This window comes from Oncorhynchus tshawytscha, linkage group LG13 (genome assembly GCF_018296145.1).
Source record: "Oncorhynchus tshawytscha isolate Ot180627B linkage group LG13, Otsh_v2.0, whole genome shotgun sequence".
Classification (NCBI taxonomy): Eukaryota; Metazoa; Chordata; class Actinopteri; order Salmoniformes; family Salmonidae; genus Oncorhynchus; species Oncorhynchus tshawytscha.
Genome location: NC_056441.1, coordinates 34,042,161 through 34,058,018, shown reverse-complemented (window position 1 = coordinate 34,058,018; position 15,858 = coordinate 34,042,161). Strand labels below are relative to the sequence as shown.

Genomic DNA, 15,858 nt, shown 5'->3' with positions numbered 1-15,858 from the left:
TGTCCAAATATTTATGACAAAAATGGGGACACTAGATACATAAAGTGGTTTCATTCCTAAAACGGTAAAACAGGTATGTATGAAAATACCCTCAAATAAAATAGTGACATTCTGCACTGCCGCGAGTGTAAATGTTGGAGTATAAAGTCACATTGTTAGCTTCACTGTCTAAATACATGAGGGGAGTGTAACTTGAGGTTCTTCTGTTCAAGCAAGAAGTTAGCTCCCCTAAGTGGAAAGGAGTACAACTACAGGAATTAACTATTCTAGAAAGATGTTCAGGCTTTAAAAGAAGAGATCTAGCTCTCCCCCTAAAATTCCACCAGAGGCGTGGGTGTCAGTCACCGTACGGTTCAACTTCTCAACCCTCTCTCTGCGGTCAGCGGCGCACGCCTGAGGTTTTGGAGCGATCGGGGGGAAACCTCACTTCAGCTGAGACTGATTACGGTCCATGAAAATCACTCCACACGCGTCCGCCAGTTTCTACACCACAATTACCCAAACACATAATCTCTTATGTACTACATAGTTCCAAAACCTCCTCTGCACATTTGGTTTGTGTCAATGTGGATCCTCAGAGTGCCATTTATATCGAGAGACCAGTCCAACTTTTTCCTCACTCTTATTTTTTATTTTATTTTGGACTGTACTCGGGCTATGTGAGAAAACTACGGAATTAGGGAATATATAAAGGATCGTTTCCCACAGACTACACCGGTGCCATGGTTGAAAAGGGTTACAATGACCTACGGACAAACAAGAGAGTCTTCAATCTACAGATTACAACACGGGTCGCTGCCCTCATGTTTGTTATTAGATCTAGAGACTTAGAGTTAAGTGAATTGCTTAATTTCCTCTCATTTGCGTCCCATGTTACTGCGAAGGCTGGGGGTTACCCCTGGTTTGAAGTCAAGGGCAAAAAAAATTATAGTAGAGGAAGGCATCTTTACAACCCTACACGAAGGATTCACAGCATTTGTGAGTCTGTTAGAGAGCGGAAGAGACAAGTTTGAACTATGCATCCGGCAAAAAAAAACTTGGTTCGGTACAGGCAGTCTTCCTATTTGACTTGCTTGCCACTGGCGGGTGTGTGTCATTCCATACTGCATTAGATGACTCCCTGCTAGGACAGCCAACACTCATTTCCCACGTACCTACTTAATCGCTATTCATTCCTCAGCTGCAGTTTTTGTAACGCTACAAACGCTCGAGAACAACCCACGTATCTAAGCTAGCGTAAACACATCCCCCTCGGGACACGCAATGCTTTCTACACCTAGAGGGTCCACAACGAGTTTCTGTAAGTACAACACCAAGACTAACTCTTCACTGCTTGAGTGGACTTGGGGAAAAAAGCATCTTGTAACACAATTTCTGGGAACTCTAGGTTGTAGTGAGTTGAGGGGGTGAAATGTTCTTACAATGCAGGAGCAATGGAAGGATAAAGGGGGGCTTTGCCAATATTGGCTTATAGACCTTGCGGAAAAACTACATGCGTAAGGTAAATCTTACAGCCGATTTGTGGTGATCAGGGCTTAAGTATGTAATCTTAACTGGGAGAGGGACAGCTAGAAGGTACCATAAACAGCATACCTGTCACTGGTTGGAAGGACCATCTTGAGGTTTAAAGTAATAATTGGCTTTCAATTGGCTTAATATCATTGCTTTCTGTTCCTTTTTAAACCTCAAATATGTTTTTTTTTTTACATTAAGCTTGACATTAAATTACTTCACCAATCAGTGCGGATAGAGCAGCTTGCTATGAAGCGGGCAGCCTACAGCCTAGTTGTTTATATGGGTGATGGACAGACAAGTGTACAGCTCGGGTTGCAAAAAAAAAAAAATGCGGGTGAGGAGAGAGCGAGATAGGGTGGAGGAGGCTTAGCTAGCTAACACGCTTGTGTGTGCAGAGCGGCAACAGAATTAAACATAATTTTACCTTTTTGCAGTTAATAAATCCAATGTGAAACGTAATAACTATAGTATCCTTAACTAGCATTTAAAAAGTGTATCCATTTATCCATGCAGGTAGCATACACACACTAGCAAAGATTTCCGGCTGGCAGTTAGACACTGTAACATGTTTCTCAGTGACAGAGGGCCTGGCATAGGCATTTCGTAGATTTTTTTTGTGGGACTGTAAAAAAAAATGCCCGGAAGATAAAGCATGGGAATCGGTTAAAAATGTTTCTAAAATAACGGTTCTGCTCCAGAACAGTATAGACCACTTTTGTTCCTCAAACAATTTAGTCATTTTCCGGTTTTCAATTCTGTTCCCTCAACTGGTTCCAACCACTGATCAAGAGAAATGTTTTTTTTTTCTCACAAAGTAATAGTTGGGATGAAGCGGAAATTCAAATCTCAGTGTCATGTGACAAGACAACGTAATCTTCTAATACCTACTGGTGGATTTCCCTTGCCTCTAGTTCCTTGTGGTGGGCAGTCCCTGTGTCCAAGGAAATCTTTTAACGGCCTAAAGGTTCTGTGAAAAGCGGTGGTTGGCCCCTAATGGTGCTGGTGGCCGCTAACATGGCTGAACTTTTACGGAACCCTGGCAGACACCGTGGCTCACAGATGATCAGAGACAGGGTTTGTTGAAGGCAACAAAAAATGTGCCTTAGAACGGCCAGATCAACTGGCAGAGAGCATGAATGAAGGGACAGGAAGGATAGCAATGGCATGACGATGTTAGCAACAAACTCTTACGGAGTATGTGGACTCTATGATGATCTACTACCATTTCATCATCAAGTAGGAAATGGAGCTTGATGACACAGAACTAGGGCTGTACTTTCAACTTATATTTCCAGTATTTGCAGAGTCTGAAGAGGAGTTTAAGTCTGTTCCCAAAGATTTCAAGTAATCTTATCTCGTCCTGTATGTGCGGGCACGTCGAAACATTTCACTAAATTAGCATAATGCCCCGTGAACGGTTGAGAATATTATCAGTGAAACAATCTGAAGCAAGCACTAACATATCACACTCAGGGCTGATCAAACACGCACACAGCAAATAAGAGCTGTATGTGTGTGTGGAGCTTGGCAACCATTCAAATACACTTTTACAACTGTACTGGGACCTGTAAACCCCAAGTGCACCAAAAAGCAAGTGTGGCATTGATATATCGACTGAAAGATCCAGGCATATAAAAATCAGGTTGAACATTTCTACACTGCATGGGTCCGTTTTACGATGGGTTGAACGAACCTGAGCCTGAAAATGAAACAAATCAAGTGCACATGCCCTCTGATGTCATCTAAATGCACATCATCAGTTGCGTTACGAGTGGTCATTAAAATAACTGGTGGCATTGCATACGTTTCTGCTTACGCGCACGATGTTTGGGCTCCTAGAAATCAATGTTGTCCGTAGCACACATCAACGGCTGCGTGTTCTACGGAAAACAAAACGTATTTTTCCACAGGATTACTGATTAGATGGTACTGGCCATTGCTCGTGTTGAACTTGAGTAACCTTTCTGAATGAAGCTTGATCAGTGGCCGTGTATGAATTGATGTAGTTGGCAGCTGTGTGCGTTACAGCTCAGTATTCAATTGTGTGTGTGTGTCTTGCACTGCTCTTTCCCTGGTCTCTGATGATCCATGGGACACGGCTAGCCCTTTTGCTATGCAAGTCAACTGCCAATCTCTTCCTAGCCACTCGCCACCCACCCGGCAAAATCCAAGTATCGGCTTTGGCGGCAGAAACTAGATCCGTCACGGAACCCTGGCGCGACCTGGGAATATCCCAGTGGTCAGCGGCTTTGGTGGGCTGCAGCTCATTTTGTGCTCATTCCTCCATTTCCTCTCACAGCCCTCAGGGATCATTAGGAGGCCTTTTGAAGATGAGTGCCAGCGTTTTCCTCTGAGCATCACAGCGTCAGCTCTACCACGCACACCAGGCCCAGACAGGATCGTTTTGGGATAATGTGAGGTCTGTGTCTTGTCTTGTGCGCCTGCTTTGTTTTTCTCCCTTGGTCTCCATTTCTTTGTTTTTCTCAACAGGGCTTTGTTTTTATTTTCTCACCAGGTCTATCGGTTTCTCCCATTCTCTCCCTGTCTCACCCTGTTTTTCATAAACACTCAAAGCTCGAACAAACACTGAGTGATTGTAAATGCATATTTTCCCAGTTTCTCCCCTCTCAGCCATGCTTCTTGGTGTTTCTCACTTAACAACGGAAGGCTTTTGTGCTTGGCAACAGAGGTATTTGCCTGTTCTGTCACAAAGATGATAATAAATAGCCTTGTTTATCAAAAAATTGGAGACAGTACAAAGAAACCAAATCTAGAAAACATGAGATGAAAGAGGGAAGCCCAGAAAATACATTGTTTCAAAAGACACATATTAACTTTTTGCGACACATTAAAATAGAGAAACGGCCTGACCACTGATCTAACAGAATGATGAGAGCGGGGGGGGGGGGTGTATGGAGGAATCAAAGACCAGTCGTTGCTGAGTCTGGAGTTCTGTATTTCCACAAAGAGGCTTTGGAGAATCTTTTCCTCCAGGATAAAGTAGTAAAGCAGAAAGGAGAGGGTTTGGTACAAAGCTGAGCTCACCGCTTCCCGATATCCTCCTGACACAATAGATCGATCACTTTGTACAAGTGATTTTCCATTTTAAACGCAGCCTATGTAAATTCACAGGTTATGAATCAATGGGATCTATCTGTGCACTTTTTAAGCCCTCCATTTTGACTACAGCGCTAGGCACCGTAAAATCCCACAACCTCGTCTACTCGCTTCCTGACGCTTTACGCCACGGTGAAGTACTTAATCATTGTGCATGCTCTTACATTGTAATGGCACCTTACAGACATTACAGGGTACCGTCTGGCATGTTATTAACCAAAACGCATGGCAAGTCAAAAGGCTGTGTTTATCACAAATGGTTTCTAGGAGAGAGGAAAACCAGGTCAAAATGTCTGTTCCTCAGCAAGATCATCCCTCTGGCTCAATAGGCCTAAAATGGATTTGGTGGAGATCAGCCTACGGATAACACAAATCTCTGTTCAGTTGTCTTGATATACAACAAAGAAATTCACTGTGTGTGAATGCTTGCTCTTAAGAGTCCTTCAAAGAGAGAGGTGTTTCCTTTCAATAATTTTTTAATACATTGATGATTTGGCAATATTTATGCAATGCATAAATTCTCCATATGCACAAAAAGCTTATTTTTCTCAAATGTTGTGCACAAATGTGTTTACATCCCTGTTAGTGAGGATTTCTCCTTTGCCAAGATAATCCATCCACCGGACAGGTGTGGCATATCAATAAGCTGATTAAACAGCACGATCATTACACAGGTGCACCTTGTGCTGGGGACAATAAAAGGCCCCTAAAATGTGCAGTTTTGTCACACAACACAATACTACGATGTCTCAAGTTGAGGGAGCGTGCAATTAAAATGCTGACTTGCAGAAATGTCTACCAGAGTTGATGCCAGAGAATTGAATGTTAATTTATCTACCATATGCAGAGAATTTGCCAGTATGTCCAACCCGCCTCACAACCGCAGACCACGTGTAACCACACCAGTCCAGGACCTCCACTTCCAGCTTCTTCACCTGTGGGATCGTCTTGAGACCAGCCACCCGGACAGCTGACGTAACTGAGTATTTATATCTGTAATAAAGTAATTTTGCGGCGGAAAACTCCTGATTGCTCCCCAGTGGGTGGGCTTATGCCCTCCCAGGCCCACCCATGACTGCGCCCCTGCCCAGTCATGTGAAATCCATAGATTAGGGTCCATTTCATTTATTTAAATTGACCGATTTCCTTATATGAACTGTAACTCAGTAAAACCGTTGAAATTGTTGCATTTATATTTTTGTTCAGCATAGAGAGAGTGCCTTGAAACAAGGCACTGGACCGTGAGAGAAAAACTGGGATAAGCTTTCATCATGACAGCTAATCCAGCAGCCATCTTTCATTGCCTGGTGTCATGCTGAAGGACAAACACCAAAAGAGCCTTCTCTCCTAGAAAAGAGACACAGAGGGGAGAATGAGAGAGAGAGGGAGGGAGGGAGGGAGAGATGGATGAAATGAGGAAAGAAAGCAGTGCTTTGGAGAGAGACCACAGGAGAAAGAGCGAGAAAGTGTTAATCAACAGTGAGAGTACACTCCCAACCACACACACAAACACGTCCACACAGCTGTAGAGAGACGGGGGAGACAAACAGTCCTGTTTGTAACGGGCGGCTAGCAGGCGTGGTGCTAAGCCTTGGCAGAGGGACCATTAAGTGTGAGCATGTGATAAATGCACTGGGCTCCACAGACCTGAAGTTCTCATTACTCTGTGTGCAGTAGAGAGCTGCAGAGCCATCGCTCATGAAGGATGGGGGATCCATTGGCTGTGTGAAGGTGTGTGTGTATCGGCGTGCATGTGAATGTGTGTGTATCGGCGTGCATGCGTATGGTGGGTGCGCGTGTCCATCTGTGTGCAACTTGACCAACACAACACTTCATATCAATCAATGACTCCCATTCATATTCTCTCTCTGGCATGGAGGGCGTAGCCTTTTGGGCAATAGGGTACAGTGAGAGGGGAGGTGGAGTGGTAACATAAGCCCTGTGTTATCAAGCCCCTTAGAAACACACACTGTGGGCTTAACGTCGCATTCCTTTGCCCTCCGCAAACTCTATTTCTGCCCTTCTCGTCTCTCTTGGCCGTCATCTATGGAATTTCCCCAGGCGACTCCAAGGCCAGAACCACTTTGGGGACGGGGACGGGGGGACGGTTTGCATCAAACGAACAGCTAGCGGAAAGAAAGAGCCGACGTTGCCTGAAGGAAGGAGGTACGTTTATTATGTCGAAAGCCTGTGCCGGTTGCCCTCAAGAGGGTCAAGTTAGAGGCATAACTCTAAAGTGTGTTCCATGCAAATGTAAGAACATACAGCTTTAAGATAGCAGGGCTCAAGAAATGATCAAGTCACTATGATTCAGAGCTATCATTTTATGATTCTATTAACTTTGTTTGGAGAAGAGACAATTAATTCCACATTGGAAATAAAAGGGGGTGTACTCTGTTTTCGAATCGCATCAAAGTCATTCTATTCGATTGTCAGTGAGAAAACGGGAAGGGCAAGAGGCTGTTATTAAACTGTTTGAAAGAGATTCTCAATTAAATCAAGGACGCTGAACAATGAGCGACGGTGGCTAAAGAAAAGAGGCGAAAGATGAACGTCAGATTAGACAGATGAAGGGGTTTAAAATAGGCCCTCACTCATCTTCAGGGAGATATCAGAGGCAGGACTGGAGGGTCCCTCGTTCTCCCTCCCTCTTTTTTTCACTTCCTCCCTTCTCTCGCAAATCTTTCTCCATCCCCACTCGCTCTCTCTTCCAATGCCCTTTCTTATGCTTCCCTATCTTCAATCATCACGCTTTCTTATTTGGATCTGTTGGACTCTAATATTCAGTCTGGAACTCGAATCATCGGTCTGGAACTCGAATCGTCAGTCTGGAACTCGAATCGTCAGTCTGGAACTCAAATCGTCAGTCTGGAACTCAAATCGTCAGTCTGGAACTCAAATCGTCAGTCTGGAACTCAAATCGTCAGTCTGGAACTCAAATCGTCAGTCTGGAACTCAAATCGTCAGTCTGGAACTCAAATCGTCAGTCTGGAACTCAAATTGTCAGCCTGGAACTCAAATTGTCAGTCTGGAACTCAAATTGTCAGTCTGGAACTCAAATTGTCAGTCTGGAACTCAAATTGTCAGTCTGGAACTCAAATTGTCAGTCTGGAACTCAAATTGTCAGTCTGGAACTCTGGAACTCAAATCGTACTTCTATTGTTTCTCTCCCCACGCCACTTTGCTTTCTCCCCGCTCATCTCGGCCTACCGCTTTGGTCCACTTCTTTGATCGCCTTGTACTCAGAACAGCATAACACCATGCATGTCGTACAATGTTATACGACCCTGGCTTCTGATCCCAGGACAGTTCCAAACACATTGATCCTCCTCCGAGCAGCCAGCTACTGTACCAGTCTCATCTAGGCCATATGAACTTTGTCAACAAAGAATGACATTGTCTTTCTGTACGCAGCCAAGCTTCTAAAACACTGTTGTTGATAGTAGAGCTATCACAAATAAAACGGATTGACCGTCCTCACAGGTATAAACGCAAGCTCACATTCTCTTGAAACAACCCGAATCTGCAACCTTCCCGAGAGTCCACGTCTGAGCCTTACCGTTTCTGAGAAAGTGTGTGTATCTCTTTGTGTCCAGCAAGTGTGTGTTCGTGCGAGCCCATAGATTGCTCTATTTTCCTATTAAGTCTCCTTTCACGGTTTCTCGGCGTGTGTCTGTGAGCCCATAGGGACAGAAGCTGTGGCCCCCTTTCTTCTAAAAATAGGCCAGTCTTTAGTGTCCCTAATACTCGACTGGACCGGCTGACACAGCGATAATTGGGGGGTGTTGAAAGCAACAGTGAGACTTGGGAGTGATTACCAAATGAGAGGGCTTTGCATCACAGAAGTGCTTCTCTTTCTGGGCTCTGCTCCCTGGTGGGCATGCCACCTAACAACTAGCCCTGTGAGACTTTAGCAAGGTTTAGAGTGATTGGTGTTCACGGTGTGTGTGTGTGTCAGAGCAAGTGGATGTATGCCTTTGTGTGTGTGTGTGAAGCAATTGGATACCCTCAGTTCCCCTTCTGCGGCACTTTGAGAAAAAGGTCATGTCGCGCCCGTGGTGAGGACATCCCAGAGCTGGGTTTCTGCGGTCACTCATTCCCTGGACAGCCGTCTGCTGGGGAATCGATACTTTGACCTCCAGTGCTGTTCTGTGTCAGCACAGAGGTGCATTATTGGACAGCTCCAGGTGCTAGAGTGTGAGAGCTAAGTGCCTGTTATCACCACCATTGCTGTCCCGAGATCTCATCTAGCCACATGCATCGAAAGCCATCTTTCCCCTTATCGCTACAGTGCCTTTCCCTCTTTCACACCAAGTCGTCCTCCTCTTTCTCCCATTTGCTCTTTTGCGTTCTCGCCGCTCTCCATGTCTTCATCCTCCCCCTTACACCCTCCCTCCGCTCTTTCTCTTTGGATTTAAATGGAGTTTGACGTTTCTATGGCAACTTGAGTGTTATCGACAGAGCTTATGTCTTCTAACCTTCAGCGATGGCCTCTCCTCAATAGGTGGGCTGGTGTTTATTCAGAAATCCATAACGCGCCATTTTAAGAGCAGTAAGCGAAACCATGGTCTTTAAGAGCTGGTGTCAGTGTCCTTGGGCATTTCTTGCAAGCGGCAGCAGCGCCTTAGCCACTTATCAGGAAGGCAGGCACTTGTACTGCAGTAGAAAGACATCTTGAGAAATGATCCAAAGCACTCCGTTTACAATCTCCAGATTGAAACCTGGGCAAAAGGCCGGTCCTTTTCATACTGTCTCCTCATTTTCCATCTACCTGTGCTATTATATGGCCAGCATGAAACATGTATGAATGAGGATTGATGTTGCAACTCCCCTTGGGTTATTGGAAAAAAAAAAAAAAAACGTAAAAATTTCACTTAAAGCTATGCAGCAGTCTACACAGCGCTCTACACAGCAGTAGCGGCTTTGTGAGTATTTTGTCATTAAGCCCAATGGTTGGCCTGTCACCTGGGGATCGATGTGCTAAGACTCCGTGACCGTCTCCTCCTCTGAGGGATAGAAGGAGGTGACAGTTCCCATGGTTTCCCCTGCCTGCCTCATCGATCGCAGCCGGGGAGAGGAGGTAGGAACGTCGATTCGTGTCACATTTTTTGCCGTGAAGCTGACTCCGAACCCACCTTTCTTGCTGTAGCTACATTCTGAGGAGGCAACCCAACTGATTGGCTCAAATGCATTAAGGAAATAAATTCCAGAAATTCACTTTTGACAAGGCACACATGTTAATTGAAATGCATTCCAGGTGACTACCTCATGAAGCTGGTTGAAAGAATGCCAAGAGTGTGCATAGTTGTTATCAAGGCAAAGGGTGGCCGATTTGAAGAACCTCAAATATATTTTGATATGTTTAATACTTTTTTGGTTACTACATGATTCCATATGTGTTATTTCATAGTTTTGATGTATTCACTATTATTCTACAATGTGGAAAATAGTAAAAATAAAGAAACACCCTGGAATGAGTTGGTGTGTCCTAACTTTTGACTGGTACTGTATATATGCAAAGAAATATGATTTTACTGACTTACAGTCCATGTAAAGATATCAGTCAATTGAAATATATTAATGAATCCCTAATCTATGGATTTCACATGACTGGGCAGTGGAGCAGGCATGGGTGGGGCCTGGGAGAACATAGGTCCACCCACTTGGGAGCCAGGCCCAGCCAATCAGATCAGTTTCCTTGCACAAAAGGGCTTTATTACAGATAGAAATACTCCTCAGTTTCACCAGCTGTCTGGGTCGCTGGTCTCAGATGATCCCGCAGGTGAAGAAGCCGGCTGTGGAGGACCTGGGCTGGCGTGGTTACACGTGGTCTGCGGTTGTGAATCTGGTTGGATGTACTGCCCAAATCCCTAAAACGACATTGGTGGTGGCTTGTGGTAGAGAAATTGACATTCAATTTTCTGGCAACCGCTCTGGTGGACATTCCTGCAGTCAGCATGCCAATTGCACTCTCCCTCAAAACTTGGAGACATATGTGGCATTGTGTTGTGTGACAAAAATAAAACTTTGGAGAGTGCATGTGAAAACCCCATAATCAAACAAACACAATATTCAGAAAGTACAAAGTGGACATTCTATACAGGGTCAGAATAATGTCAACATCCTCCCTTTCTGCTCAAGGTGTGCCCCATTATCAAATGATTTAAAAGTGACCCTATGTTGACCACTCAGCTGGGTGTGAGTGAGGAAAGACTACCCCTGCAATTACATTTGAGAATCATCTCGCATGCTTTTCCATTTAGTCAGAAACCGTAAGCCCAGCTGAAAATTCAGGTGAGCCAACATTCTATCCAAATACTGACTAAAAATGAATTGCTGTGGAATAATGACTGACAACTCGTCAACACTCTGGCCCGAAACTAACAGGGTTTCCTCACACCTGGGCTGAATGGTCTACCAGTACCTCTGACTGTTACCATGTCTATTTTCACCTTTACTCTCAGCAACCTTCCCTGCACAAAGCCAACCTCGGCACACCTGACAGTGCAGCAGTCCCATTCAATCCCACACAAAGGATTCTGCCAACATGGCTGATAGGAGTACAAGATCCGCGAGGAGACCCGTCTGTCCGAAACTAGAACCTCTCCACAGCCCGTTTGCTAACCTGTTTTCTCATGGCTCTCCTGTCCCTCTGCAGCACATGTACGTTGAGCAATAATGTTTGGAACATCGAGTCGCAATGAATAAATAAAAATCACAGTATCGAATCGCAATACATATCGTATCGGCCCCTAAGTATCGTGATAAAAACGTATTGTGAGGTCCCTGGCAATTCCCAGCCCCAGTGACAACATTGAGAGAGAGAGATCAGAGTAATATCGTTAGGGCCACACACAATTGACTTGGCTAAACATATGTGCTGCCAATTCAGATATTGCACCAGTAACTGCGTCAATGTTGTGATCGGCATTGCAATAGGGGGATTACAATACTTTGGGACTTTGCTGATCAAGTAAAGTGCATAACAAAATCAAAATCACCAGGCTGAGAGATTCAATCACCCAAGACGCCCTCTCCCATGGTGGTATTGGTTTTACCTACTGCTCCCCTGAGCTCAATGAGAAATCTAACCGTCCTGCAATAGGAGGGAAACTCGTTGATACTCACAGTCTTGAACCTGCGGAGACTGGCAGATGCAGCGTGCAATCAGTCACTGTCGTCGAAGTTCACAGGAAGTGGAAGAAACAATGGTTCAGAAAGAAGAGAGGGAGGTGGGAGGTGGGGGTGGACCCCCGCAGAGTGGTCCTCAGCCAAGTCCTGTGATGACAAGAAGAACAACATTTATATCAGAAACGTCGACTTTTCTAAACACACAACAAAATGGCCCCGTCTCATTTTCGCTTCACCCCTCTGACCGTTCAATCCAGGGTTTGTGATTGTCGTTAGGGAGACAGAGTGGGAGAGAGAGGGCCTCCTAATGTAATCAGCATACAAACATTGACAAATCCATCTGTTTGGGGCGCAATGGAGGGCAAGAGTGGTTGACTCAACTTCAATGGTGACCTCAACATGGTCCCCTATTAGTGGGGAATGGCGGTCAGTGGCATTAGGTTTGACTGACGACATCCACGTAAACAGATCTCGATCATAAAATGACGACACAATCTGTCTGTCTGGAAATTTAACCATTCATTCCCCAAAAATATAAAAATAACTATCATTAGAATAGCATCCTTCCTTACCGTGCTATTAGATCACTATTAAAACAAAAACAATCATGTTAAAAGTAGCCTATTTCCTGGATTTGGCCATTTTTACTGGAGGGAACGTTTTATTTTTGTTGAATAACCTTTACTAATCAGATTTGTTTGAAACGAAGCCTTGGTCCAATTATAATTTAACTTGACTAACGAGCGTGAGCTCCAGAGTTAAAACACACAGCGGCGCCCCACAGGAGACTGGCTGAGGCACTCTAATCTAATCTTACCAGAGAGGAACATGACCACTGAGGTGAGGCCATAGCGCAAACCTGCTACCGTGGCAACGGCAACCCAGAGAGACCACCTGGCCAATAGGAAGCCGAATAAGAGACGAATGGAAAGGGTCTAGGCCCTCAGGCCTCGTAATGGCCCTATTGTTATGATCCATCATCTGTCTGTATTACCCCGTCGCTGCCTTTTTATCTTGTCCTTTCTCCAACAAAACAATGTTTGAGGGTTTTATCCTGATATGCCGCTCCCCCCCCCCCCATTTCACCCTCTGATGCCTTTCCCATTCTCAATCTGTCCGTCAGCTCGACTTCCGCCAGGTCAGGATTTGTAATACAGATCATTTTTAGATTCCACAATGAGACCGGTTGTTGCCTTTTCTGTTGATCTACAGTCTCTTTATCCATTGATCTACAGTTGATCTACAGTCTCTTTATCCACTCTTTTACCCAAAGTACAGCCCCTTTCTTCATTCCGCTGGCCCTTTCAGTTTAGACAAATGCCTTTGTTTATATCGCTTATTCCACGACAATGGTGTTCACTGTATGGTCTTTTTACACTGCCAATGTTTGATTTTATTTTGTACATCAAGTCACAAAATCCCTCAGTCATTAAAAAAATAAAAAATAAATCCATCACAACGGGAGTCGTTTGTACTGTATTTGACAAACTTCATTGAGTGTTTGATGCATGCTTAAACAAGTTGTCTGTCAGGTTGTTTGACTACTGGATGAATTGGATGTTTGGCTGATACCAGGCAGCTATCTGGAGTTTGGGGGGGGTACAATGAATTACTCCATTGATGCATTTTGGTGATTTATTGTGAGCGGTTTGACTTTGGGAGACAATAATGGTATGTTAGGACAAAGATCAATGCAGCTTGCTTGGCCATATCTCTAGTCCTTCCAAAGACTGGACATACTACCGGTCCTGGAACGCTTGGGTAATGGAGCCATTTTTCAAGTTGATTTCAGTTTCCCTCTAGGCAAGGCAGTGAAAAATAATCTACAATAAGGACACCGATCTGAGAGAATGATTGTGTAAAAGGGCGTGCCTGTGACAGCTACCTCTCATGGCCAACATGTCTACAGTGAATCTATCTGGATTTAACCATGAGCTGAGACAAAGACCAATAAATAAAGGGAGAGGCAGAGAGAGATAGAGGAAGAGAGAGAGGCAGAGAATGAGAGCAGGCAGAAATGGGGTGATGCAGAGGTAAAGAAAATGGAAATATAAAAGAATGATGTAGAAGTGTGGTGGTGGGGGGGGGGGTAAATAAGGATGAATAAGTGGCAGAGAGAAAGACATCCGCAATAAAGAGAATAATTGACTGGGGAAAATGGTTGAGAGACAGGAAAAGGAGAACAGGTGAAGAAAGGTTAAGCTCAAACAGGGCAGACAGACAAATCTACATACAAGAAGATTCTGAGAAAGGAGGCTGCAGTCCCAAAAAGGAGGCTGCAGTCCCAAAAAGGAGGCTGCAGTCCCAAAAAGGAGGCTGCAGTTGGGGTTTACAATGGGCTGATGCAGTTACAGGTGTGTGTATTTTCATACTTCGCTACAAAGTCACTACAGAGAGTTCATCTGATTTCAGGTTTTTAAGCCCAAACTAACGGCAAAAAGAGAGTGTAGCCTGACAAACAGACGTCCACCCGGAGAGATGCTGTGGACACACTCTAGCTGACTAAGCCGAGCCATGTTTGATTTTTCATCAGCTATAAGTACAAGTTTATTTACTAAATACGACTATCCAGATAATAACTTGTGCGATGACCGTGTCTTTGCTCAACTTTCTTTGCTCATCCATATTCAATTAAAGTTTTTCAAGTTTGAAATGATAGGGCTCAATGCGGAGTATACCCTTGACTTTTTAATGGAGTCTGTCAGACTTCCACTAACGCGAGCGCAAAGACAAATAAGTGCCCCAGAAACATTACTCTGAATTAGTCCAATGTTCAGAAATGATGTGGCTGGGTGTATGAGCACCTATTTTTCCCCCGCTTGTTTTAGTTCCTAATTCCGTGGTGCCCATTTTCTCATTTATATTCAAGCCCATCTCCTCTTCAATCTGACTTAAACTACAGCTACACTTCTCTCAATGTGCCCCTCAAGAACAAATATGGTTCCTCAAGAAGCTAGCAGACATGGTTGTGACCAATGATTAATGAGTTCTAACGAGTATCCCGGCCTGCCTTAACCAAGTCCATTTTCTCAATCTGTCCCCGTGGCAACACCGGGTCGTAATGAGGCTCATCCTCGTTAGGCCATGATTCATTGACTCCACTCCCCCTCACACCTAATGAAAACCTCTGCTTCCTTCCTCCTTCCTCCTCTCTTTTCCTTTCCACTCAACTTCTCCCCTTTAAATGTCCATCCCTCTTTCTCAAACAGGCCCTCCTCGCCGGTCCTTCGGTTTGTATTAGGACTCCTGACTTTCTCCCCGTCTCAACCAGGTCTCACTTTCTCTCCGGCGTTCTATACCTTCACTCATTTATTCCCCTCTGTTCCGATTCGCTCTCGTCTTCTTTTTTCATCACTTCTCCTCCATGGCTGCCCAACAGCCTGACAGTTAGGTCGGAACCGTCACTTGTGATCAATTGGCGTGACCTCACTTCCTGTTCTGAAACGAGCATCAATAAATGACTCCCAACCAGTCAGGGGATTTCCAGTCTGTTCGGATTCACAGAAGACATCAGTTCCAATGAACAGTGCTGAACATCCTTGTGGGATAACCGTAACGATTCCCGATTACTCACAAAACATGGCGAAGAGCGTTTCATCACAGGAGGAACGTTAATACTCCACACTACAGAGCACTAATGATACGATCCCCGCTGATATTTTGCGGATGGGACTCAGAGGGGAGAGAACGTCTATTGAAATTAGTTTGTGTGTCGCGCGTGTGTATGCACCATCGTGCATGTGCGAACGTGTCCGACGGAGATTACGCATTTCAGCCCCTCTGGAAGCCATTTGCTGGTTGCCCTTGGTAACAGGTAGTGAGAGACCTCTGCTTTAACAGGGTTTAATAAGAATCAATGTCATCACTGCCCAACAGGCGAAACGCCCTCCCCCCAGTCATACTTGAGGGAAACGGACACACACACACACACACACACACCAGAGCTTCACATGTTTCAGAAGCCCCTCTCCCCCACACACACTCCCCTCAGAGCACTTCTACTACAACGACGTGGGGGGTCAGCTGAAGGGAAGGAGCTGATTGGCTGAATCACTGCTGGGATTACAACCGTAGTAAAGTGGAGTGCAGCAAGGT

At 44.9% G+C, this 15,858-nt stretch overlaps 1 protein-coding gene across 4 annotated transcripts in view; it reads right to left on the bottom strand.

Moving 5' to 3' along the window:
• LOC112264750 (semaphorin-6D) overlaps positions 1–15,858 on the bottom strand; it is a 101,944-nt gene that overhangs the window by 31,149 nt on the left and 54,937 nt on the right. For all 4 annotated transcript variants that reach the window (XM_024441548.2, XM_024441547.2, XM_024441551.2 and 1 more), the window contains one exon: positions 11,761–11,910. The gene's annotated coding sequence lies outside the window, so the exon portion shown is untranslated. The remainder of the gene's footprint in view (positions 1–11,760; positions 11,911–15,858) is intronic.